The sequence below is a fragment of the Pongo abelii genome, chromosome 16, assembly GCF_028885655.2.
Source record: "Pongo abelii isolate AG06213 chromosome 16, NHGRI_mPonAbe1-v2.0_pri, whole genome shotgun sequence".
Classification (NCBI taxonomy): Eukaryota; Metazoa; Chordata; class Mammalia; order Primates; family Hominidae; genus Pongo; species Pongo abelii.
The window spans coordinates 99,418,131-99,442,130 of record NC_072001.2 but is presented as its reverse complement, the minus strand read 5'-3'; the positions used below and the strand labels follow the sequence as shown (position 1 = coordinate 99,442,130).

General features: G+C 41.9%; 1 long non-coding RNA gene across 19 annotated transcripts in view; it reads left to right on the top strand.

Annotated features, from left to right (window-relative positions):
• LOC129050214 (uncharacterized) overlaps positions 1–24,000 on the top strand; it is a 200,457-nt gene that overhangs the window by 27,352 nt on the left and 149,105 nt on the right. For 11 of the 19 annotated variants that reach the window (XR_010137267.1, XR_010137269.1, XR_010137268.1 and 8 more), the window contains 5 exons: positions 14–97; positions 9,500–9,653; positions 14,153–14,235; positions 14,826–14,959; positions 17,264–17,421. This is a non-coding gene — a long non-coding RNA (uncharacterized LOC129050214). Of the gene's footprint in view, positions 1–13; positions 98–9,499; positions 9,654–11,538; positions 11,622–14,152; positions 14,236–14,825; positions 14,960–17,263; positions 17,422–24,000 lie in introns of all 19 variants that reach the window. The other 8 variants (XR_010137264.1, XR_010137261.1, XR_010137265.1 and 5 more) reach the window with 2 other exon arrangements.

Genomic DNA, 24,000 nt, shown 5'->3' with positions numbered 1-24,000 from the left:
GTTTGCTTTGTAGGGATGGGGTTTTGCCATGTTACCTGGGCTGGCCTCGAACTCCTGAGCTCAAGAGATCCACCCACCTCAGCCTCCCAAAGTGCTAGTAAGTTTACAGGTGTGAGCCACTGCCCAGCCTCCAAAACATGATTTCTCTGCCAGCATTGCATTTCCTTATCTGTAGAGGCTGTAACTCATTCATTCCTCTAACCTCTAGTTCGATATTGATACCATTTGTAACTTTTTGCCCTTATAAAATCTTCCTGTGTATCTTCATTTCCTCTGGATAAATTATTATATGTGAAAATCATGGATCAAAGCCTTCTTTCTGTTTTGTTGTTTTACCTTTGGCTACGTTTTGTAGAGTTGCCCTCCAAAGTTGCCGATTTATATTCTCACTCAGGGTGCATGCGAACACACACAGATTTCAGGAACCATAATTAACTCTTTCCCCCCAAAAGATAAGAAACGTAGCATCCCATTGTGTTTTGTATTACGTTGATTATTTGTGATGCTAACTTTCTTTGCCTTTCTTGACTCTGTCTTGTTTTGTGTGCAGGTGATTTTGCACGCTTTTTAAAATATTTGTTTATTTAACATTTGCCCTATAGTTCCAAGGAAATTTTCATTAATTTTCTATTAAATTATAAAAGTTCTTTACATATTAAGTTTATCAACTCTCTCACTATCATATATTGCAAACATTTTCTCTATTTTGTCATTTGGTTTTTAATGGTTAATGGATATGTTGATGAATTTAAGTACATAAATATTTTCCCTTCTTCTACTTTCTGCTTTATGTTTTAAAAGCCTTTGCCTATCCCAGAGTAAAATCAGTATTAACCTATATTTTCTACTAGTGCTTTTGTGGCTCCTTTTATTTATAAAAACATTTAAATCTCTTATTTATGTGGAATTTTTTTGGTCGTTAAAATTTCTTTTCCTTATTGATCTAAATGTATGCTTTTGGGCCTGTTTCTGTGTTTCCATGTTTATTTTATTATCTTTTTGTCTCCATCATTTTTGCCAAAATTCTCCATTTTTATTATTGTAACTCAAGAATATGGTTTTATGTCTAGTAAAGTAAGCTCGCCCTCTTTAAGATTGGTATTCTGGATGATGCTTTCTTATTTGTTATTCTATAAGAATGCATCAAGTTTCAAGTTTAAATGTTAGAAAATACAATTTAAGCCAAGCATGGTGGCTTATACCTATAATCCCAGGTCTTTGGAGGACTGAGGTGGGAGGATCACTTGAGACTAGGAGTTTAAGGCTGCAGTGAGCCATGATATAGCCGCTGCACTTCAGCCTGGGCAACAGAGAGAGATTCTGATTCAAAAAAAAAAAGAGAGAGAGAGAGTACAATTTATAGATTAATGTGTGTGGATTAGAGGTCTTTTTAAAACCAGGTTTTCTCATGTAGAAATAAACCATGCCTTCTCATCGATCTTTTCATATGAACTTCTATAAAGTTATAGTTCCATCAGGTAGTTTCTCAATACAATCTCACATTTATTCAGTGCTATTGTGCATGCAGTTTCCCTATTCAATTTCATGACTTCGCTGAGCAACATTATTTTTTCAGCATTTTAAGCATTTTTATTTCATATTTGCCACGTTACTGGTTTCTTATTCAAATAATTTGTCAATTTGATTCTCTTGAATCATCTAGGTAGATAACATTATTATCTGCAAATAATGATCATTCTGTTCCTTTCCAAAAATTATGTAATTTCTTTATTTTTCCTGTCTTATTGCAAAGGATTAGAACGTCCAAATTATTTAAAAAGATTCTTCATTAGGAAGGCTTTCAATATTTCACTGCTAGGAATACACTGTGTTTTTGATAAGCTCTGGCTCTTAGATGTGTTTTTGGCTTCAACTTTCAATCTCCATTCCTGAACCTTCTGTACCCTAGTCCCAGTGTATGGCTCCCCGTCCTCCCTGCTCAGTGCTGAATACATCTTACCCTTTTTGTATACAAGAATGTTCTATCTCTGTACACACAGCCTCATTACTTATCTACTGATGCTTCTTTTTGAGTTATAACACCCATGGTTCACAGCAGGAGAACTCTCCTTCAATTCTTGGACCAAAACCATAAAAATTGGAATCACCCTTGATTTATTTAGTAAATCATAAGAAACTACCTCGCTATTTTCTGCCACCTTAAAAGTTAGTGTCTTGCATAAGAGGTTTTATTTTTCCATTTTAGGAATGCTAAACTTTTTTCTCACATAGAAATGGTCATTTCATTTTAATTATGCTGGATTTCTGCCAGGGAAAAGTAAAACTAACCTGGGATTTTGCATGTGCCATGCAAAAAGAATTGGTTCCATGGGTTAGACTGGTTAGAACAATATGTGAAAATAGACTGAGGGGAAAAACAGCAATGTTTAGCAAGAGTGCCTGGTTACACGTGGAGAGGTGGAATGGTGAACCTCTCCAAGCAGAAGTGGCCTTTGGGATGAGCCACAGCTTAAAAACCGTGGGATCTCAAACACATCTCTGTATCACCCTGAGTTTCCATTTTTTCAACTCTAAATTGAGCATCTTTCCCCTGCTAGGATAATGTCAGAATCAGAGACAACTTCTGGACACTTGGCACCTAAGCAGGCACTTAAAAGAGAAGCTGTTAGGTTCTGGCCAGGTTTGAAGGCAGGAACGTGGGCCATGTTTTAGATAACAAATGGAAAGACTTTACTATGAATTTCTACATAGAACTAACCCCAAACATGCTCAAGAAGTTTAGGATTTAGTCAACAGGCATTACTGTACTGGGAGAGCCATTAAAGGGCTCCCCAGCCTCTGCCCAAGGTAGTGGAAACCCTGTCTTCTCTCCTCTGTCAGGGTTGGCCTTTGCCTTGACTGCTGAGTTTATTGGATCCTACTTCCTGCCCCACCCTGATAGAGCATGAACTGTGAATGTTTAGATTCTGTCTTCCTCTGAGGGAGACCGGAAGGGCTCCTAATTTTGGTAAAACAGTAAATTTAGTCATTATAGCCATGTGCCTGGCATCATTTAAGAACCTCCTTGTCAGCACCCCTTAATTTTTCCAATTTGTTAGCCTGGAAAGCACCCCTATTAGTATCAAACTTAAGTCTTAATGAGGTGAAATAAGAATTTACCCCTATCATTCCCAAAATGAAGATAGAGATCTGTATCTTTTTAAACATAATGGGAGGTATCTGTGTTATTGTTTAAAATCAACTATCCTTTATTCCATGCTTTTTCTTTCTATTGTTTATTTTATCTATCCTGCTTTCCCAAAGGGGCAGAATTAAGGCCCCCATTTGCTTTTTATTATTGTAATCAGTTAATAGCTGTTCTACAATGCTTTACTTATTGTGTTAATTTTCTGTAGTTATATCCAGAGGCCGCTTACTGGAAGATCACATTTAAAAAAAAAAATAGAAGATCTAACTCCTTCTTTAATGGGTCCAGTTTCCATCTATAGTTTAAGCTGAAATTATCTAACACGACTGAATTACAAGATCATTGAAAAAATATACAAACTGTAGCTACTATTTTAAGTATATCTGTGGCGAGTACAAACATTACATTAGTATGAAGACAGTCCAAACATTCATTATAGCATCTCTGTTGACCACAGCTTATGATACCACTTCCTCGGATCTGCCCTGAATCTGTCAGAGGTATGAGTGTGTGCTATTGCCAGGCACACTGCCAATCATTGTAGTTCCATCGCATAGGTGCCTAAACTCTGGGTCCCAAGGACCATCGTCCTATTGCTGTTGGAGATTTTAATATGAATGTGTCTTATGTAGATGTTGGCATTTAAAGAACTAGTTCTCAAGTTAAAATGGAGCTTCAAAGCAGACCAAAGGGAGAAACAAACTTACCTGAAAGATGACAAAGGACATTTGTATAATAAATGTGATAGAATGGACCCCATGATAGAGGCATTCTGAATTAGATGAACGTACTCAAGTGAAAAGAGCTTCACTAGGGAGTCAGCATTGTGGGTTCTGGGCCTACCTCTAACATGAACTCACTCTGAAGACCTCTGAGGGCCTCAGTGTTCTCTTTTGTAAAATGAGGAGGAGTTGAGATGAAAGTTCTGTTTCCTCTCCACATTCACACTCTGTGTGATGTTCGGCCAGGAGCGATTCTGTTCAAAGGTTCAGCGAGGAAGAGTCATTAGCAGGTCAGGATTGGATCAGAATTAGAATGCTTCTGGTTCACTGTTGAGTCTCTGAAGATGGGCATGGCACTTGGCATAAAACAAAGGCCCATTCGTCCCTTTATAATAAGTTAGTGTTGATTGTGAAGCCTACCTAAAACTCGAATTTGAGAACTGTTATTCCTATGATGGCTGAGAGAGGAAGTGGAGAGAGGGCTAGACCACGAAGTCACAGGAGCTGGGTGCATGACTCTGGGCAAGTCACTTCATTTCTCCCAGTCTTTTCTCCTTTACTTGTCACATAAAGGGTTTGGAGGAGAATTGTCAAAGTAGCTTCTTTTTTTTTTTCTTTTTTGAGACGGAGTCTCACTCTGTCACCCAGGCTGGAGTGGAGTGGTGCCATCTCGGCTCACTGCAACCCCTGCCTCCCGGGTTCAAGCCTCAGCCTCCCGAGTAGCTGGGATTACAGGGGCCCGCCACCACACCCGGCTAATTTTTGTATTTTTAGTAGAGACGGGGTTTCACCATCTTGGCCAGGCTGATCTTGAACTCCTGACCTCATGATCCACCCACCTTGGCCTCCTAAGGTGCTGGGATTACAAGCGTGAGCCACTGAGCTCAGCCCCAAAGTAGCTTCTAATTAAGAAAGTCAATGACCTTATGAGAATGGTCATCCCTGTAAAGCAAATAAAAAGGTTCCGATGCTTTACAATATCCAGTGTCCAGAGCAGGTAGAGCACATTACCTACGATTTAATGCTCACTGGGAAGAACTTTGCGGGGATGGGCTGAGAAGAAGAGGAAGGAAAGGGGAACTGTACCCTCAAGTCTGACTGGGACTTTCATGCAACGAAGGAAATGAGGTCTCCTGTAATTGCCTCTTATTAAGGTAGAGAATGTATCAAATGCTGTGTTTAAATCAATTCAATGCCGAGTTCTTAGCACAGTGCACCACCTGTTTTGGCTGTTTCCATACCCTGCCCACAGTGGTGATGTGTGAGAGCTTTTCCTTCAGGCAATGCCATCAGAGAAGGAAATGAATGGCAACAACATATTGAAAGGAAGAGAGAAAAAGTTCATATACATTTCAATGGAGGCACGTTTAAAGCATTTAAAAAGGGAGTCTGAGAAATAATGACAAAGTTTAAACAGAATCTTAACTTTGATCTGATTTTCTTCTGTAAAGCAATTTGGCACATAATTTTTCAAGTGCTAAACCACAAATTCTAATAGCCGGACCTCAATGCCTTCATTTGCATCTTGGGACTTCTATTCCCCCTAAAAAAAGTTTAAAAAATTATTAAGGTGATTTTCCAGAGACATTAAAGCATAAAGCATTTGCTGGTCAGCTCTCATAAAAACTACAGCAGCATAGAATAGCTGAGATTAAAAGCTAGATTTAAATCATGCAAGGGCTCAGTTAATATCAGCACCTAATTAAGAAATCTGTAAAGTTGATTTGATGGAGAAAAATTCTATCAAGGTGTGATTGGAATTTTCCCTTCCAGTTGCTGTTGGGGATTTTAAGAGGAATATATCCTACATGGAATTTGGTATTCATAGGACTAGCTCTCAAATTAAAATGATGCTTTAAAGCAGAGAATAGGGACAAACTAATTTACTTAAAGGGTAAAAAGGAGGTTCTTAACTAAAAATAAACATGATGGATTGGGACTCAATGTTAGACTGCATTTCTCCTTAGTGTTTTTTTTTTTTTGTTTATACTTTAAGTTTTAGGGTACATGTGCACAATGTGCAGGTTAGTTACATATGTATACATGTGCCATGCTGGTGTGCTGCACCCGTTAACTCGTCATTTAGCATTAGGTATATCTCCTAATGCTATCCCTCCCCACTCCCCCCTTCTCCTTAGTTTTTTAACCCAAAATCTTTCATAGTTCATATATGTAAATGATAGACTGTCATCCCCTTGAGGGCTAATGGATATTATTCTTTTTGTGTGTACCCGGTACTCCACTCATGCTTCTTAGCACATAATAGATTCCCACTAAATGTTTGCATAGTAGAAGAATTGAAATACTTTGATCATTTTTAAAAAGGTTCTTGCAGAGCGTGGTGCTGTTTTGGGCCTATCTTCCATTCAATAACTTGATTGATAGGCCAGTTGCGCACCAGCTAGGGAGCATTGCACAGGCAGCCTGCAGGCTGAATTGGGCCAGTGTTTATCCACTCTTTAAAATCAAGAACCTTCAGCTTTGCATAATAATATGAATTTCTGAATTCTGAAGTTGTGGCACTGTTTGGTCAACAGCTGTGCGTAGTGACTATTAGGAATAGCAGCCCCCATTAGGCAGGGCTCCTTCACAGGTTGCCATTATTAATAAATGTGATAGAATTGCCCCCTGCGCCTCCCAACACCACCCCCCCCACCACCATGTTAGGTTGCATTCTGAATTAGATTTAGATGGGTGCACTGAATTCCATTGCATATGACTCCAGGCTGACTTCACGTTTTTTCTTTTTTTCTTTTTTTTTTGAGACAGTGTCTCACTCTGTCACTCAGGGTAGAATGCAGTGGTGAGATCATAGCTCACTGCAGATTCTATCTCCTGAGGCTCAAGCAATCCTTCCACCTCAGCCTCCCGTGTAACTGGGACTAGCACCACCATCCCCATCTAATATTTGTATCTGCTGTAGAGACAGGGTTTTGCCACGTCTCTACATGCAGGGGGGTGGGCTCACTGCAACCTCCATCTCCCGGGTTCAAGTGATTCTCATGCCTCAACCTCCCGAGTAGCTGGGATTACAGGTGCCCACCATCACATCCGCCTAACTTTTGTATTTTTAGTAGATACAGGGTTTCAACACATTGGCCAGGCTTGTCTCCAGCAACTCTTGACCTCAAGTGATCTACCTGTCTTGGCCTCCCAAAGTGCTGGGATTACAGGGGTGAGCCACCACGCCCAGCCTAGTATGCCTTTCTATGGCTGTTGGCTTTGAACAAGTTAAAGATCTAAGTGTGAGCTTAATTGTTTTCTCCAGCTTCACAAAAAGAGAAGACTCTTAAGTGCTAGGCTTCGAGTGAATCTGTAGTGTGCACATTTCTACAACCTCAGTGTGGGTCCAGTGGGAATTAAGCTGAATCTAAGCACTAAATAACCCTAATGATACCAAGTAGGAGCTCATCAGGGAGCTGTTGAAGAGTTTGTCAGAGCATATTAAAATACAATACATTCACATAATCAAAAAAGGTACATCAGTCCATCTGTCTATACATTCCCTTCTGATATTAAATTTGTCCAGGGACTTTTCAAAATTACATCACCTATCCCTACCCCTTCCTTTGTGAATAAAAATGTGGCAAGAATGGAGAGCAAATCAGAATAATGCACGTTGGTGAAAGTCCTATAATTGAAATCGTTATTGCTTAAGACACCGTCGCTTTAATCAGCCCTATCATAAATCAATGCTTTTCACAAGTGAAGGTTTAAAATAAAATGCTGTTAAACAAATTGGGCCTCTTAAAAGGCATGATGCAATTGGGAAGCTACGGAAAATGGATAAAAAAGTGCTTTCTGAATGCATTCACTGGTTCCAGCATTTTGTCTTCCACTTAATTTAAAAAAATATATTACCTGGTCCTTTCTTAGAAATTACATATTGGAGGTCTATAATGGCCAAGCCTTTAACCCATTAAAAAAATTTACTCCCAGGAACAGTTAATATTCGACTTTTAATTGCTTTTTCTTGTTGGAGAGGAAAGTGGTTTTTTTCTTCTTTTCTTGATTGACTTTTCAAAAATCACCTTGTGAGCTATAAAGATGGAGATGATTTTCAAAAACTGCAGTACACATCTGTGTGTATGCACGCATATATGTGTTCATGTATAAATAAAATCTCCTATGTACCAGAAGCTGGTGCTTCCCTCACAACAACTCTGCAAGGCAGGTGTGACTATCTGCATGCAGTGAATTAGGCGGCAGAGGTCTAGAGAGGTGAAATGATTGCCTGGCGTCACTCAGGTAGTAAGTGGAGCAGTGGGTGGCTTGACCACGAGCCAAGGAAAAAGGTCATGCCAGTGGTCCCCATCTTGGAGTGCAAATCCTCTCAACCTCTTTAGCCAGCACCAGATTCAAGAATATAGCAGATAATCCACACCACCAGCAAAAGTCAAAAGAGCCCAACTCTCATCTTTTCTAAGCATTTTAATGTGAGTCCTTCATGGTAACTAAGGTAGGAGAAGCCGTTGAATCAGCCCTATAAATCATGTCCACCTGGAAGAGAGTTCTTATCCAGGGATTTGTGTGAATAAGCAAGGAGGCTTTGGGAGGCTGAGGCGGGTGGATCATGAGGTCAAGAGATCGAGACCATCCTGGCCAACATGGTGAAACCCCATCTCTACTAAAAATACAAAAAATTAGCTGGGCGTGGTGGTGGTGCGCGCCTGTAGTCCCAGCTACTTGGGAGACTGAGGCAGAATTGCCTGCACCCAAGAGGCGGAGGTTGCAGTGAGCCGAGATCATGCCACTGAACTCCAGCCTGGGCAACAGAGGGAAACTCCATCTTAAAAAAACAAACAACAACAACAACAACAAAAAACCCCAAAAAACAGGGAGGTCACAGTTTTCTTATTAGAACTGTGCTCATACAGACATCAAATGAATTTTGGGGCCTCCTCAGGAACTGTTTTAAAAGAAAGAGGGGGCCAGCCAGACATTGGTGTGGAGAAGGTGAGGAAAAGGCTCCATTTGGTTGCCTAAAATTAGAATATTTCCAAGTCAACACTGTCAGTCTCCCCACTCTGACATGCAGTAAATCCAGTACCCACACCTAAAGTGTTTTCTGGCTTTCTTTTTCTTTTTCTTTTTATTTTTTTCTTCTTCTTCTTTTTTTTAGACGGAGGGAGTCTTGCTCTGTCATCCAGGCTGGAGTGCAGTGGTGCGATCTCGGCTCATTGCAACCTCCGCCTCCCTAGTTAAAGCAATTCTCCTGCCTCATCCTCCCAAGTAGCTGGAGTTACAGGCACCCACCACCACGCCCGGCTAATTTTTTGTATTTTTAGTAGAGACAGGGTTTCACCATGTTGGCCGGGCTGATCTTGAACTCCTGACCTCGTGATCTGCCTGCCCTGGCCTCCCAAAGTGCTGGGATTACAGGTGTGAGCCATCGTGCCCGGGCTCTTGCTTTCTTTTCTTTTGTTCCTTCTCTTTCCACAAAACCAGGTATTATTTAAGTCTCTTGAAAAGCTGCACAAACCAACTCTTCCTCCCCGATTATCCCTTTCAGAGCTCAGGTGATAAGCCACCTTGCGTTACACCTCCCATGACTTGTGGTCAGATGCGGGCTGTGTCATTCTGCCTTATCCTACCTTACAAGAAAATATCTGTATATTGGCCTCACCAGGTCCCGGTTCCTCTGGGAATCGTCCTGTATGCAACATCTTCACAAGGGTGGCAGGCAGTTGAATCTCTGGACTTCGTGAGACCACTGGACATTTGGCAGAGAACCAGGAAGCCACGGTTCCCTTCTGTGAGTCCCTCAGCCGGAAAACTACAAGGTGTGTGACTGTAGGACGAGGCTTTTTGAAACATGATGTGTGACACTTTGAGAAGTGTTTGGAAAGAAACTGGCTGACGTCGAATGGAAATTTGAACATTCACAGATTTCTTTTCCTAGATACAGAAACACAAAAGCTTACATGTACACATTTAAAAAAAATTTAAGTTATCTTTTCTTTCTTGCCTTCCTTTTTTCCCTGGCTTTTTTTTTTTTTTGGTCCTTTTTTTAAAATTCCTGGTTAATAATAATTCCCATTTTTAACCAAGGAGTGGTAAAACTGACACTGTCATATTGCTGTGATAGGATATATTAGCAAAACCCTTTTGGAAATTCATTTGCAGTGTGCATCAAGGGCCCATAAAAATGTATGAGAACTATGTGATAATAAGGAAACAGGATATGCACTCTTAATGCTTATAAATACATAGGCAAAATATACATAGTCATACTAATAGGTAATATTTATTGTCCACTTAATATACAACAAGCACAATGCCACATGTTTTATAGTCATTGTCTCATTTATTTTGTACACAGACTTTGTGTGGTAGATATTATTATATCTCCAATTTACAGATTAAAAAAGAGAGGCCTGGGGAGACTAATTGGTTTATTTGGAGTCTAGTGTGAGATTTCAACCCATCCTAATTGATTACAGAGCTTACACTATTAATTTGTAATACCTTATCATTCCTCATAATATGTGGTTATAAGTAAAAAGCAAACATTAACAACCAAAAAAAAAAAAAAAAAAACCCACACCAGCAAACAAAAATCAGATAAGCTCTTCTCTTATAATAACCACACGAAAAAATAGGAAAGCTTAGACTGAGAAAACGGCCAAAACTAAAAAAGCGTATTTGCAACCAGTTAATAAAATGACAGGTAGCCTTCGACACTTAAATGTTTTAAGGTTTTTTTTCCTCTGGATGGGAATTAGACCCTATATGAGTGATTTTTGACCAAAAGAATCTAATTGATATTATTCTGCTAATTTAAGGAGTTCAAGGGAACAAGTCTTACATGTAGTTGCAAAGGACTTTGAAAGGACTTTGTCCAGACTTAGGTGAGAATTTTCTTTTGGACTGGGACCTAGATTAGTGTTTCTTAACTTTCTTAACTTATATTGTGTGACAACGTAGCTGAAGATATTAATAGAATCTATGGTTTCTCTTTCTCTCTCTCCAGAAAAACACGTATATTAACATTATTCAACATTTAAAATTCAATATTTTAATTTTATCTTTTTTTTTAAGGAAACTTTGAAAATTTTAGGTTTATTGCTGGTTTAAGATTTAAACTAAAATTTCCCTGTTTTGGCTTCCAGAATGTTCTTTATACCTCAGAGAAAGGACTTTCCTTTCTCTAATAATTTTTTTGTTGTTGTTTTTTGGAGACAGAGTCTCGCTCTGTCACGCAGGCTGGAGTGTAGTGGTACGATCTTGGCTTACTGCAACCTCTGCCTCCCAGGATCAAGCCATTCTCCTTCCTCAGCCTCCAGAGTATCTGGGACTACAGCCACACACCATCATGCCCAGCTAATTTTTGTATTTTTAGTAGAGACGGAGATTTCACTATACTGGCCAGGCTGGTCATCTTGAATTCCTGACCTCAAGTGGTCCACCTGCCTGGGCCTCCCAAAGTGCTAGGATTCCAGGCATGAGCCACCGCACCTGGCCTGTATCTCTAATAATTTAAATACTGATACAGTTTCTTCAGAGTGTTGTCTACACCTGGAAAACTGAGGTCGGTAAAGTAAGCAAGTATAAAGCATAATTTAGTTTCAATGTTTTCATTAATATGATACCACAGCATTGTGAACACTTGTATTTGGTTGTGTAGCTAACAACTACCTTTTGGATTTTTCATGTTGGAATGAAAAGAATGCATGGCATACATCACCAAGAATCAAAGGTTGTCCCTGGCAGTGTAATTGACTCTGTAATAAAGAGAGAAGCTTCGCTAGGTGAGTGGACAGCATTATGAGAGGCTTTGTTCACATCTGCAGAAATGCATTTTCGTTAAACACCTGCGTTAAGCACATGCGCATAAGGCACAGTGGATAGATGGATGTAAAACATGGGTAGATGATGTCCTTGTATGAGATTCTACAAATACTCCGAAGCGTTGAGGTTTGGAAGCACTCAGGCAGCCTCCTGGCACTATTGGCTGTGCTGCTAATAAGATTACAGGCAGGGCATGATTTCATTCCATGTAATATTTTCCTCTTTAGGAAGAGGGAAGTTATTTTTACCTGTCAATTTCTGTTTTCTGAAATTTAAAAATTCTCAGGTATGAATCCCAAAAGACTTTACACGCAACCTCCATCTCCTATTCAGGACTGTTCAAGGAGAAGACAGAAACACCATGTTTAGAGGTCATTGGTCCATCTACTCTAGAAACTTCCCCTTGGCAGTGGTCCCTGCCTATGTTACAGAAGACGGCAAAAATACGAGCCATCGTGCATCTGGCCAGTTCTGCAATGCTCCATCCCAGGGGGAAATTCCTTCCTCACTCCAGCTGGTGAACAGCTATGCCCTGGAGCCCAGGACGGACATGCCTTGTAACTTTTTAACTTAGTTAGTGTAACTGCCAATATTATTCCTATTCATATAAATGTCTAATCCTTTCTTGAATCTTGCTAGACTATTTGCCTCAATAATATCCTGTGGCACTGAATTCCACAGATAGATTATACGCTGCTTTAAAAAGTATTTCCTTTTCTTGGTTTTAAATTTGTTGCTTTTTAATGTCACAGAATAGCCCTTGTTTTTGCATTAAGTGGCACAGGAGAGAAGCATTTCAAATTGGCCCTTATTTCTTCCAAGCAGTTTCTTCACTAATATTAAAACCCTATTTTCTTCATATATTTTCTATTTTGGCATATATAATCTTGATTTAATGAAATGATTTATGTAAGTAGTCTCACACTATTTTGTGAACATAGTAGGCCTGGTAAAAAGCTTTCCTTGGCATTCAATGTCATTTATTGGACAAATATTTATTGAGTATCTATTATGTGCAGGAACTGTTCTAATTTTGGAGAGTCAGCTTCAAGTAAGACTGGGTCATTTTTCTGAAGGACTTACTTTTCTAGAGAAGGAGCTAAGCAGTAATATAGTGAATAAATCTATGAACCTCGTGGTTTCAGATGGTATTAAGTATTATGGGAAGATTGAAAGAGTGGCTGGAGCCGATTTGCATTGCACAGTCAGGGAGTGGCTCTCTGAAAAGGGGACAGTTGCCATCAGCTGTCAAGAAGCCCCCATGTGAAATCTCCATGAAGGTGAACTCCAGCTCCGAAACAATGCCCAGTAGTTGTTGAGGCTCAATCATTATTTGTTGAGTGCCTAAATGAATGAAGGTTGAGAAGGAAAGCCTTAGTTACTAAAATCACCAGGAATTTACTTAGTAGATTCAGGAGGATCATTTCTTGAATCCCCGTGTTCTGTAACTCCCAACACTGTGGGAATAAACAAAGCAGGGGCTGTAGTTAGTTAGACTGGGTTTCAAGACCTGACCATGGTCCCCAGCTTACCAGCTGTGTGGCCTTGGGCAAGTTACCTAATTGCTCTCATCCAAAGAACCCTCCTTTATAAAAATGAGAGTAAACTTCCTTCCTTCACGGGAGTTGGAGTTTGAAGGCAAAGTTAATGTGGAAGTTCTTTTTAAACTGCCAAATGGTGTAGAGGTGTGGTTATTCTTGAGGGAACCAGCTGTTCCCAGTGTCAGGCTCTGCTCTTTCATTCTTTCCTCTCTCCCTTCCTCATGTTCTGCTTCCTTCCATTCCCTACTTTATCCCTGCCCCTGCCTAAAGCCCACCAGGGCATCCATGGGACTTAGCTTTCTGTCCCAGAGGCGGCTTAAGCAGGGTAGACTTACCTTTCTGAAATTCTTATCTACGTCTTAGGAACTTTTACAATGGAGCTGTTGTGTATTGATGCAGTGGACTGGATGTGGCTTTCGAATAGTGATTGTTTGCTTTTATTTTGTTTACTGCTTAATCTTCTGGGGTCAAGTTATCCAAACTTCTACGTAAAAAGACAGTCCTTGCCTGAATTTCCGAAGGAATCTTGCCCCAGAAACCAAGCCTTTGATTGCAATGGGCTGCCTGGCTGCCTTCAGCTTCCCTCTGTGTTCCAACCTGACCGGCATATGCGTACACTGTTTCCTCATGTTGCCTCTTGTTATTCTTTTTCATTGTCCCTTAATGTACGGTTTGTTTTCCGTTTAGGCAATTTGAAATAGAGCATGTGCAGCTCTGCATAATAATATATTATAGGAAACATTTCAAGGAATAAATTATTAGAATTGTTTACATGCATGGTTCAAATTTACTGGCAAATTGCTTAGGCCTCAGTTTTACGATGTAGCTGCCAGCTAGGCTCCTTCAGGGTAAAACTCTGAAATAGGAGAAGCTGCCCAGCGCTGTCCCTTCCCAGCACTTCCTCTCCTTGTTCCTGCCCTTTCAACACCTCCCTCCTTTCCCGCCCCCAGATAACTCTGTGGAGCTGCCAGGCCTTTTGCACCTTAATGTGAAGACATTTCGTGGGTCCTCCCTGGACCCGCCCCCAGCAAAGGTGAGGTGCGCAAAGGAATAAATCTCCAATGGTATAATTTTAGACACTGTGGCAACTGGGAAGGGCGGCTATTTTTGGCCATGGGGCTCTCTCCTTGACCTGAGATGATATTGCCTGGCCTGCTCCTAGTGCACCCGGCCAACCCTGCACGCGGTCCTTTTCGCAACATGTTTGCCATTCCTGGGGGCTGGCTTCTTCCTCTTTCTGCCAAGCAGCTCTGTGCTCATGCACGATCCTGTGTGTTTGAGCAAGGGTGTGAAGCAGTCGACGCGTGCCCACCTAGGCTTGCCCCAGGGTGACACTCTCAGGCAGTGGTCAGGCCACCTCTGAGGGGCAACGCAGATGGAATAGACGTCCTTTCACACTGGGGGTGGGGGAAGATTTCCGGTCCAGCTTCTGGGTCTCCCTCAGCCTCCATACTTTATCAGCTGCTCAGCGACCATTCTATGAGTCACTCCCTCTCTGGGTAAGGCGAGCCAGGCAGCCTCCAGGCCACAGGGTTCATGCATTCCCGCCCACACTGCTTCATTTGAAGCCGCATCCTCACAGAGATTCTTCTGACCACCCGGCTTGCTGTCTTCCCACTCAAGCTCCTGATGCAGCTGCTGTCTGCAGACCCCCTAGACTGCCTGGGGAAGTGAGTCGGAGCTCCTGCAGCAGAGGGGTGGAACAGCTACACGAAGATCCGAAGGTGGCCAAAAATAACAGCGCTTTCCAGATGAGGGTAATGTTATAGCCAAGATCATCACTGGGGTAGGGTGTCTTGTTCTTTGTTTTACAACCTAAAAAGTACACAGAAGACTCAAAGATCATTCAGGAAGCAGGAATAAAGTCAGTACAGAACAGAGAAATGGGAGCAGTTAAAAACAAAGGAATTGAGTTTCTTTATGCCAAAAGCGAGAAAACAGAGGCCTTTTATAGATATAGAGAGAGCCCTGGCTATCTGGATGGAAGTTCTGTTTTCTCCAGCTTCCATGGCCACACAAAAACGGGAGAATTCTGAATTTGTAGAGAGAGAGAGGAAAAAAAAAGTGAGAGAGAGACAGAGGATATAGGGAGAGACTGACCAAGGAACAAAATAGCAAGGAGTTAGACAAAAGGGGAGAAAAAGATCAAGAGACAATGTTGCCTTCTCTTATCTGCTATTGGATGAAATTTAATAGAAACTTATTGAGAACCAACTATATCTAATCCAGTTATCTATTTCTGCATGACAGATCACCCTGAAATTTATTAACTTAAAACCACAAAAATCAAGTTATGATGATCTGTCATTGTTTTCAGTGTTGACTGGGATCAGCTGGGTGGTTCCCACATAGTCTTTCTTGAGAATAATGAGGTCTGGCGGTGGCCAAGGCTGGAGTCATCACTGAGGCTGCCTCACTCTCATGTCTGCTGGTTGATGCTGGCCATAGCTGCGACCTCAGCTGGGGCTGTCAACTGGAACCCCTGCATGGGGTCACTCCATGTAATCCGAGCTTCCTCACAGCATCTCATCCTTGCACTTCTCACATGGCCACTCAGTACTCCGAAGATGAGTGTCCCAAGAGAGTAAGGTTGAGGCTGAACGATCCTCTATTTTATTTTATTTTTTTTCTTGAGTTGGAGTCTCACTCTGTCACCCAGGCTGGAGTGCAGTGGCGTGATCTCAGCTCACTGCAACCTCCACCTCCCAGGTTCAAGCGATTTTCTTGCCTCAGCCTCCAGAGTAGCTGGGATTACAGGCACCTGCCACCGTACCTGGCTAATTTTTGTATTTTTAGGAGAGATGGGGTTTCAACATGTTTCCCAGGCTTGTCTCAAACCCCTGACCTCAAGTGATCTGCCTGCCTCGGCCTCCCAAAGTGCTGTCATTACAGGTGTGAGACACTGCACCCGGCCCGAATTATCCTTTTTGACCTACCAAGTGACATTTTCTATTTTCCACCAATCGCTAAGGTCAGCTCAGATTCAAGGGCAGAACATTTAGATACCTCCTCTGGATGTGAGGAGTGTTAAAGAACTCGTGGACATGTTTTAAAACTGCTAAAGTGTCCAATCATGGTGTCAGCTACTCCCAGCCTCTCAATCTCCAGGAGCTTCCAATCTCCAATCTCGTTGGAGCTATCAAAGTCAATTAAGTATTCTGTGAAAAGTAATAAAATAAATACCCATTCACCAGGTGATTGAGGTGATAGAAGAACGTGTACCAAGTGGGATACAAGATGAACACTCGCATTCATGTAGGTCACAGGCAGAGTGTACTTCGGAAGAAGTATTTGTATTTGGAGAGCGTTGAAGGCAAATAGGACGGCAGTGGCCGGGGTTCCCTCACTCTGAAGTGGGGGTGCTTACTCGCCTTATTCAAACTCCTATGTCTGTGCTCAATGATTGATTTATCCTCCTCTGCCCTGCCTTGGTATGACCAACTGTACTTTACTTCAATTACATCGTTCTGCAATGGTCCAAAAACCTTGCCTTTTTTGTTCTTCTGCTGTGACTTTATCCTTTCTGTGCATGAAAAAGATTCAGGCCAGGCGAGGTGGCTCACACCTGTAATCCCAGTACTTTGGGAGGCCGAGTCGGGCGAATCACACGGTCGGGAGATTCGAGACCATGCTGGCTAACAGGGTGAAATCCCGTTGCTACTAAAAATACAAAAAATTAGCTGGGTGTGGTCACGGGTATCTGTAATCCCAGCTCCTCGGGAGGCTGAGGCAGGAGAATCGCTTGAACCCAGGACGCAGAGGTTGCAGTGAGCTGAGACCATGCCACTGCACTCCAGCCTGGTGAAAGAGCAATAAATTAAAAAGAAAAAAAAGAAAAGATTCACCTCCCCTTCTCCTTCCCTACATACTTGCTACTCCATTGCCATTTTTCAGACCAGTGAACTTCTCTCTGCCCTTGTCTCATTCCTCAGTCAACTGCTTGAAATATACATATTCATCTTGTTTTCCTTCTTTATGGCCACTGTCTCTTGCCTCCTCAAATCCTATCTTATATTCCACGTGACTCACGCCCTTCTCTGCTCTGACTTGTCTTATCCCAGGAGCCAGTTGTCCAGCACAGTGTCATGGGACAGTGGGTCCTGGTGCCACAATGCCCGGCATCTCCACCAGATACAGCTTTGAGATCTTCATGATGAAGCTTGCTCCAATCCAAGGGCTGCCAGATGGAGTTTGCTGTTCAGCTGCTAACCTTTCTTTGGTAAGCATTTACTATACTCCATCATCACTGAAATTACTTTTAATCTTGATTTGAGCCTTTAGTCTCCTAATAGCACCCACTTGGGACATTCGTTGTTTCTGTTTTGTTTTGTTTTGTTTTGATGGAGTCTTGCTCTGTTGCCCCAATTGGAGTGCAGTGGTGCAATCTTGGCTTATTGCAACCTATGCCTCCCGGGTTCAAGTGATTCTTGTGCCTCAGCCTCCTGAGTAGCTGGGATTACTGGCTTGTGCCATGACAGCCAGCTAATTTTTGTATTTTTAGTGGAAAAATTTTGTATTTTTCTACTAAATTTTTCTACAAAAAATTCTTGTATTATTCTACTAAATTCTAAAAATTTTGTGTTTTTTCTACTAAAAGTATAAACATTTTTAGTCATGTTGGCCAAGCTGGTCTCAAACTCCTGGCCTCAAGTGGATGCCTGCCTTGGCCTCCTGACATGCTGGGATTACAGGCATGAGCCACTGTGCCTCGCCAGGGGACATTCATTTTTAATCCCCATGTAGGTTGGGTCTCTTTTATCCTCTTAGTATAAAGTGATATATGTCCACTTTAGAAAACTTAGAACACACAGACAAGCAAAAATAAGAAAACAAATACTGTAGACAGAAACATTGTTAACTTGATGTGGGCCTTTCTCATCTTTTTTTCTTTCTAATTATGGTTTTTATATCCAAAAAAAGTAGCCTTACCACTTAGATGGTCAGTGCTTTCATCTGAGCTACTTCCTATTTTACTGAACCAGTTCTACAGAACTCTATTCCCTGGCCCCAGCTGATTGGAACAGGTGTGGACATCTGGCCCAGCTGGGCTAGTCCCTGCTCTTTCCCTGGGATTAAATTAGATTGCATGCAGGACTGGTGCTATAATAGCACATTGGCATATGTATTAGTCTGTTCTCATGCTGCTAATAAAGACATACCCGAGACTGGGTAATCTGTCAAGGAAAGAGGTTTAATGGACTCACAGTTCCATATGGCTGGTGAGGCCTCACAATTATGGCAGAAGGTAAGGGGGAAGCAAAGGCATGTCTTACATGGCAGCAGGCAAGAGAGTTTGTGCAGGGGAAGCCCCCTTTATAAAATCATCAGAACTCATGAGACTTATTCACTATCAGGAAAACAGTATGGGGGAGACTGCCCCTATGATTCACTTATCTCCACCTGGCCCCTCCCTTGACACATGGGGATTATTACAATTGAAGGTGAGATTTGGGTTGGGACACAGCCAAGCCATATCAACACGGGATTAGAATTTGTACCTCGAAAGCTAAAGCTTTAGTGGAGAAGGTGGTTTGCAAGAGATGAGTAGAGGAGACAGTGAGAAGCAGAGGAAGAGATGGCGGAGTTCTAGGGGCAGAGACTCCTTGTATCCTGGCACTGATCCCTGCAGGGAATTTTGTGGAATTGCCTTGCATCCTTACCTAATATTCGTCTTTAATGGAGCAGTGTCTATGGGATTCTGATATTTTCATCTAACAATGCATGTGCAGAATGACAGGCACAGGCTTTGTTCACTGAAAAATACAGCATCGTTTTTTTCTGAGTCATCATATGTCCTCCTAGATTATAATTTTCATGGCTGCACAGTGACTATTGTGGATGTCTCAATATTTATGGGAGAAGTGCAATTTGTGGGAGAAGCTTGAGCTCTGGTGTTAAAGAGTACTGAGTTCAAATGCCCTGCCCTGACACTTGTTGGCTATGTGATTTGGGCAAATTATTTAGACATCCTATGCCTCAGTTCCCTCCTCTGTAAGATAGGCACAACAATAAGGTTAAATGATGTAATGATTCTTAAAGCTCACAGCACATTTTCTGTCATATAAGTGAGGGTGCAGTAGATTTCACCTCTCGTTATTTATAATCATGAAACCAGTACTCTGTTACTGCTCCTGTAACAACCCTTCTATTTTCCTCGTCCTCCCCTGCCTCTTTATTCTTCTTCTTCTTCTTTCTCCTCCTCCTCCTCCTCCTCCTCCTCCTCCTCCTCCTCCTCTTCTTCCTCTTCTTTCTTCTTCTTCTTCTTTCTTCTTCCTCTTCTTCGTTTTGCTCTTGTTGCCTAGGCTGGAGTGCAATGGTGCGATCTCAGTTCACTGCAACCTCTGCCTCCTGGATTCAAGCAATTCTCCTGCCTCTTTTGTGTTTTTAGTAGACATGAGATTTCACCACGTTGGTCAGGCTGGTCTCGAACTCCTACCCTCAGGTGATCCGACTGCCTCAGCCTCCCAAAGTGCTGGGATTACGAGCATGAGACACCATACCCGGCCTCCATTTTCAACACTATAAACAGAATGGCAGTGAACATCCTTACAGTCAAATATTTGCACATGATTATTCTTTGAGAAAAATGCCAAGTTGCATGATTGGATCAAAGATTATGGACATAAATTTCTTTTTTAAAACATGCACTAGGGGCTGGGCGTGGTGGCTCATGCCTGTAATCCCAGCACTTTGGGAGGCCAAGGCAGGCAGATCACAAGGTCAGGAGTTCGAGACCAGCCTGGCCAAGATGGTGAAACCCTGTCTCTACTAAAAATACAAAAATTAGCTGGGCGTGGTGGCGGGCGCCTGTAATCCCAGCTACTCAGGAGGCTGAGGCAGGAGAATCGCTGGAACTCGGGAGGCGGAGGTTGCAGTGAGCCAAGATCACACCACTGCACTCCAGACTGGGCGACAGAGCAAGACTCTGTCTCAAAAACAAAACAAACAAACAAACAAACAAAAAACATATACTAGGATGGCTGAATCTTCAGTGTTACCCACCACCCTAGCCTTATCCATTGTCTTCTTGGCCTCAGATTTAGAGAAAACATGTTTCTTTCTGGGTCCAGGATGTGGTCTATGTTCACTTTCCAACAAAATTAAAACGTCACATCTGACATTTGAGTTGAGACTCTTCGGGGTAAAGTTAATTAATTCATTTAGCTATTCACTTACATGTCAGGTATAGATTAAGTTTATTTATAGCCTAGATTTATGGATTAGGTTTATATTTTGAGAGCTGGCTGGAGTGTTGCTAATGGTGGAGTGGACTTTGCAGCCATCATAGGAAGAGTTCCAGATGGTCCTGAGGAAGTCAAATGTAGACTAAGTCTTACAGTATCTGTAAAATCTTTCCTTTCTAGAAACAGAGACATTTGGAATATCTTTATCTTTTGATGTGCCTGGAATGACCTGCCATTGGCAGACCCTTCCCTGGCTTCAAGGCTCCGGAAAATATCAATATGAAATTTAGTGAGACACTTCTTTGAGCCACCCACTGTGCTAGGCACCTTGGAAAGACAAAGGTAACCCTACATGATCCTTATCCTCAAGAGCATAGTTTGTTGGGGAAGTAGATGTGCAAACAATTAGAGGGCAAAGTTAAATTTGCCAGATTGGTGGTGTGCACCTGCAAGGAAATCCCAGAATAAGGCATTCCATGAGCCAAGGTCTGCATGCAGTTAGCCACTTGGTCCCCAGGGGGTTTTAGTTGTTCTAAAGTCATAGTATTTGATTTTTCTTTTTAGTTACCAACAATGAACACTGGAGATTTTAGGTAAAAATACAGATTTCTGTCTTACTTTGAAAAAATGAAAGAATTGACAATAATTAGCCCCTATTCCACCATGGTAACAGTGAGGGATGGCTGATCTTTTAGCCAGAGAATGAAATGAGTTCTCCTGCTGGGCATGATGGTTCATGCCTGTAATCCTAACACTTTGGGAGGCCAAGGTGGGCAGATCACTTGAGGTTCGGAGTTCAAAACCAGCCTGGCCAAAATAGTGAATCCCAGTCTCTACTTAAAATACAAAAATCAGTCAGGCGTGGTGGCAGGCGCCTACAATCCCAGCTACTCAGGAGGCTGAGGCAGGGGAATCCCTTGAATCTGGGAAGCCGAAGAGGAAGTGGTTGTAGTGAGCCAAGATTGCGCCACTGCACTCCAGCCTGGGTGACAGAATGAGATTCCATCTCAAAAAAAAAAAAAAAAGAAAAAAAAAAAAGAAAGAAATGAGTTCTCCTTTTTAACTATAGTCCCCACTACTCCTTACAGTTTTATCCTGTACTGCTTCATTTATTTATGCTATTTGTGTGGGCCCTGTGAGTTTAAGAGCATGGCCTAGTGGAAGAAGGCTCTTATTCTTTCACAGGATATCAGGGAAGATCAGAAAGATCTGCTAGAGGGGAGACCTGCAGGGTAAGCAGAAATTTGCAATGTAGAGAGGTAGAAGGGAGGTGGAGCACCTAAGGCAGAGGCAACAGCATGTGCAGAGGCATGGGGCTTGAGCACAGAAGGCCTGCTTGGACGAAGACAAGCTGACAAGGATAGCAAGAAAGTTGAGTATTTAACGGAAGGGATCAAGAGAAAGAATTGGAGAAGTATGCAAGTGCCAGCTCATGAGCAGTCTGGCATACCAAAATAGAGGCTTTGGATTTTGCTCTGTGAAAACTAGATTGGGCCTGGTGTGGTGGTTCATGCCTGTAATCCTAGCACTTTGGGAGGCTAAGGTTGGTGGATCACTTGAGGTCAGGAGTTTGAGACCAGCCTGGCCAACATGGCAAAACACCTTCTCTACTAAAAATACAAACATTATCTGAGCATGGTGGTGGGCACCTGTAGTTCCAGCTGTGAGGGAGGCTGAGGCAGAAGAATTGCTTGAATCTGGGAGGCGGAGGTTGCAGTGAGCCGAGATCGCACCACTGCACTCCAGCCTGGGCAACAGAGTGAGACTCTGTCTCAAACAAACAAACAAACAAACAAACTAGTTTGGATGATTGATCAGATAACAGCTAAAAGAGTTTCCAACAGTGCCCCGACTCCATGCTGATGCTGTGGAAAGCACATGGTGGGCAGCAGCTCATGAAATCCTGACTCCCAGCATATAATACATGTGCTATTACAGAGGCGAAAAAGCAGATCGAGGGAGATCGGTTAAGTGACTTCTCCAAGGTCACAACCAATAAACATCAAAGCAGGAAGTGAACCCCAAGCTTCATTACAGAGCTTGCAATCTAATCATTGGGGCACCCCACTTCCCAGCTGGATTAGTGCTTCTGAACAACTACCCTGGCAGCAAAGTCAGGGTTGCGTGGAGTGTGACTGTGGGGACACTGAGAGACCAAAGCTGCCGAACTACTGGAGACCCCTGCATTGGCCAGAGAGCAGGAGGGCCTTCACCAAGGTGGCCTAGTGCTGTGAAGAGGAGGGGGTGGATGGGGGAGATGTTGAACAGGATACAGGATGGACCAGTGGGACCCTCCTTCATGGAACCTGCTGGTCATCGCATCGCCTTTTCTTTTCCTTCTTGGAATTCTCGGAGCACTCTGGGCGTCTTTCCTAGGGCTTGCTTGTGCCATGTCCCTAACCAGCTGTGTGCATCTTATCACATCTAGTATGTTTTGAGCTCCTTAATGGCAGGAGGAATTATGCTTTATTTGCCCTAATATATTTTTTTATTTTTTACATTGCTGAGCATAGAGCTTTGGTAAATGAATGAATTCCAAAATTATCTTATTCAGATCATTTCTCCTTATGTCTGCATTTTATAAGTTAGTGGCAAGTTAAATACTCTTTCTTTTAAAATATGAAAATAATTTCCTTACACAATCTACTTTAAACTACATTAAAATATGAGGGAAAGTAAGACTGGGAAGTTGTTTAAAAACAACAAACCCTTTAAGAGTCAATGTCACATTTATTGCTATAAAATATTTTTCTCTCTCTGTTAGACATCTGGTTCCCATTACATACAGTATTGGGTACTTGAGTTCACCAGCCATTTTGCATACCAAGCAGTGTGCAGGCAAAATCCCCACCGACATCCACCAGTATGCATTTGCACCAGGTAATTCTTTACATTTACAGACAACCCTTCTATCACCAACTTAATTCTTACCAATACATTTTTGAAGTTACTTTGCTCATAGGTATCTTAAGACCAAATTGCCTACATCTGAGAAGTGAAGAACTTCAAAACCCTGGAGTCTTTGCTTTATGTCATTGTACAACCCAACTATCTATAATCTGGCATTGAAGTCAACGAAACATCTAAATCTTAAGTCTATATTTCCTAGTAACATTGACCCAGAAATGAGAAACACAATATGGAATGTTTGCTAATGAGTCATGAATTTCATTATAATTGCTTCCACATTCAGGATAGCTCCCTTAAAACCATCTAATCTTGACATATCCTGCAACAATCCCATGTGTTGTAAATGATTTTGTTTCATTTCTTAGGTTACTGCTAAGGGCTTGTTTTCTGGTTCATTTCATTTTCTTAAAGAAAACCACACATACGTGTGCGTGTGCATGCACACATTCAGACATACACACCTCACCTCAATTTCTACTTTTTGAAATAAAATAATTATGAAATAAAAAGGAGCTTTCATCATTTGGTTTGAAAATAAAAATAAACACATTTAGGGAAAAAGTTGAAATACATTCCATTATACAGCTCTAATTCAGGCCTCTGAGAATTAAAGCCAGAGTTAAGCAATGCCTAGGCAAGCAGTAGTCTGTACCCTTTGGAGACTTAAGAACCTATATCAGAATGGACAGACACAACTGGCATTC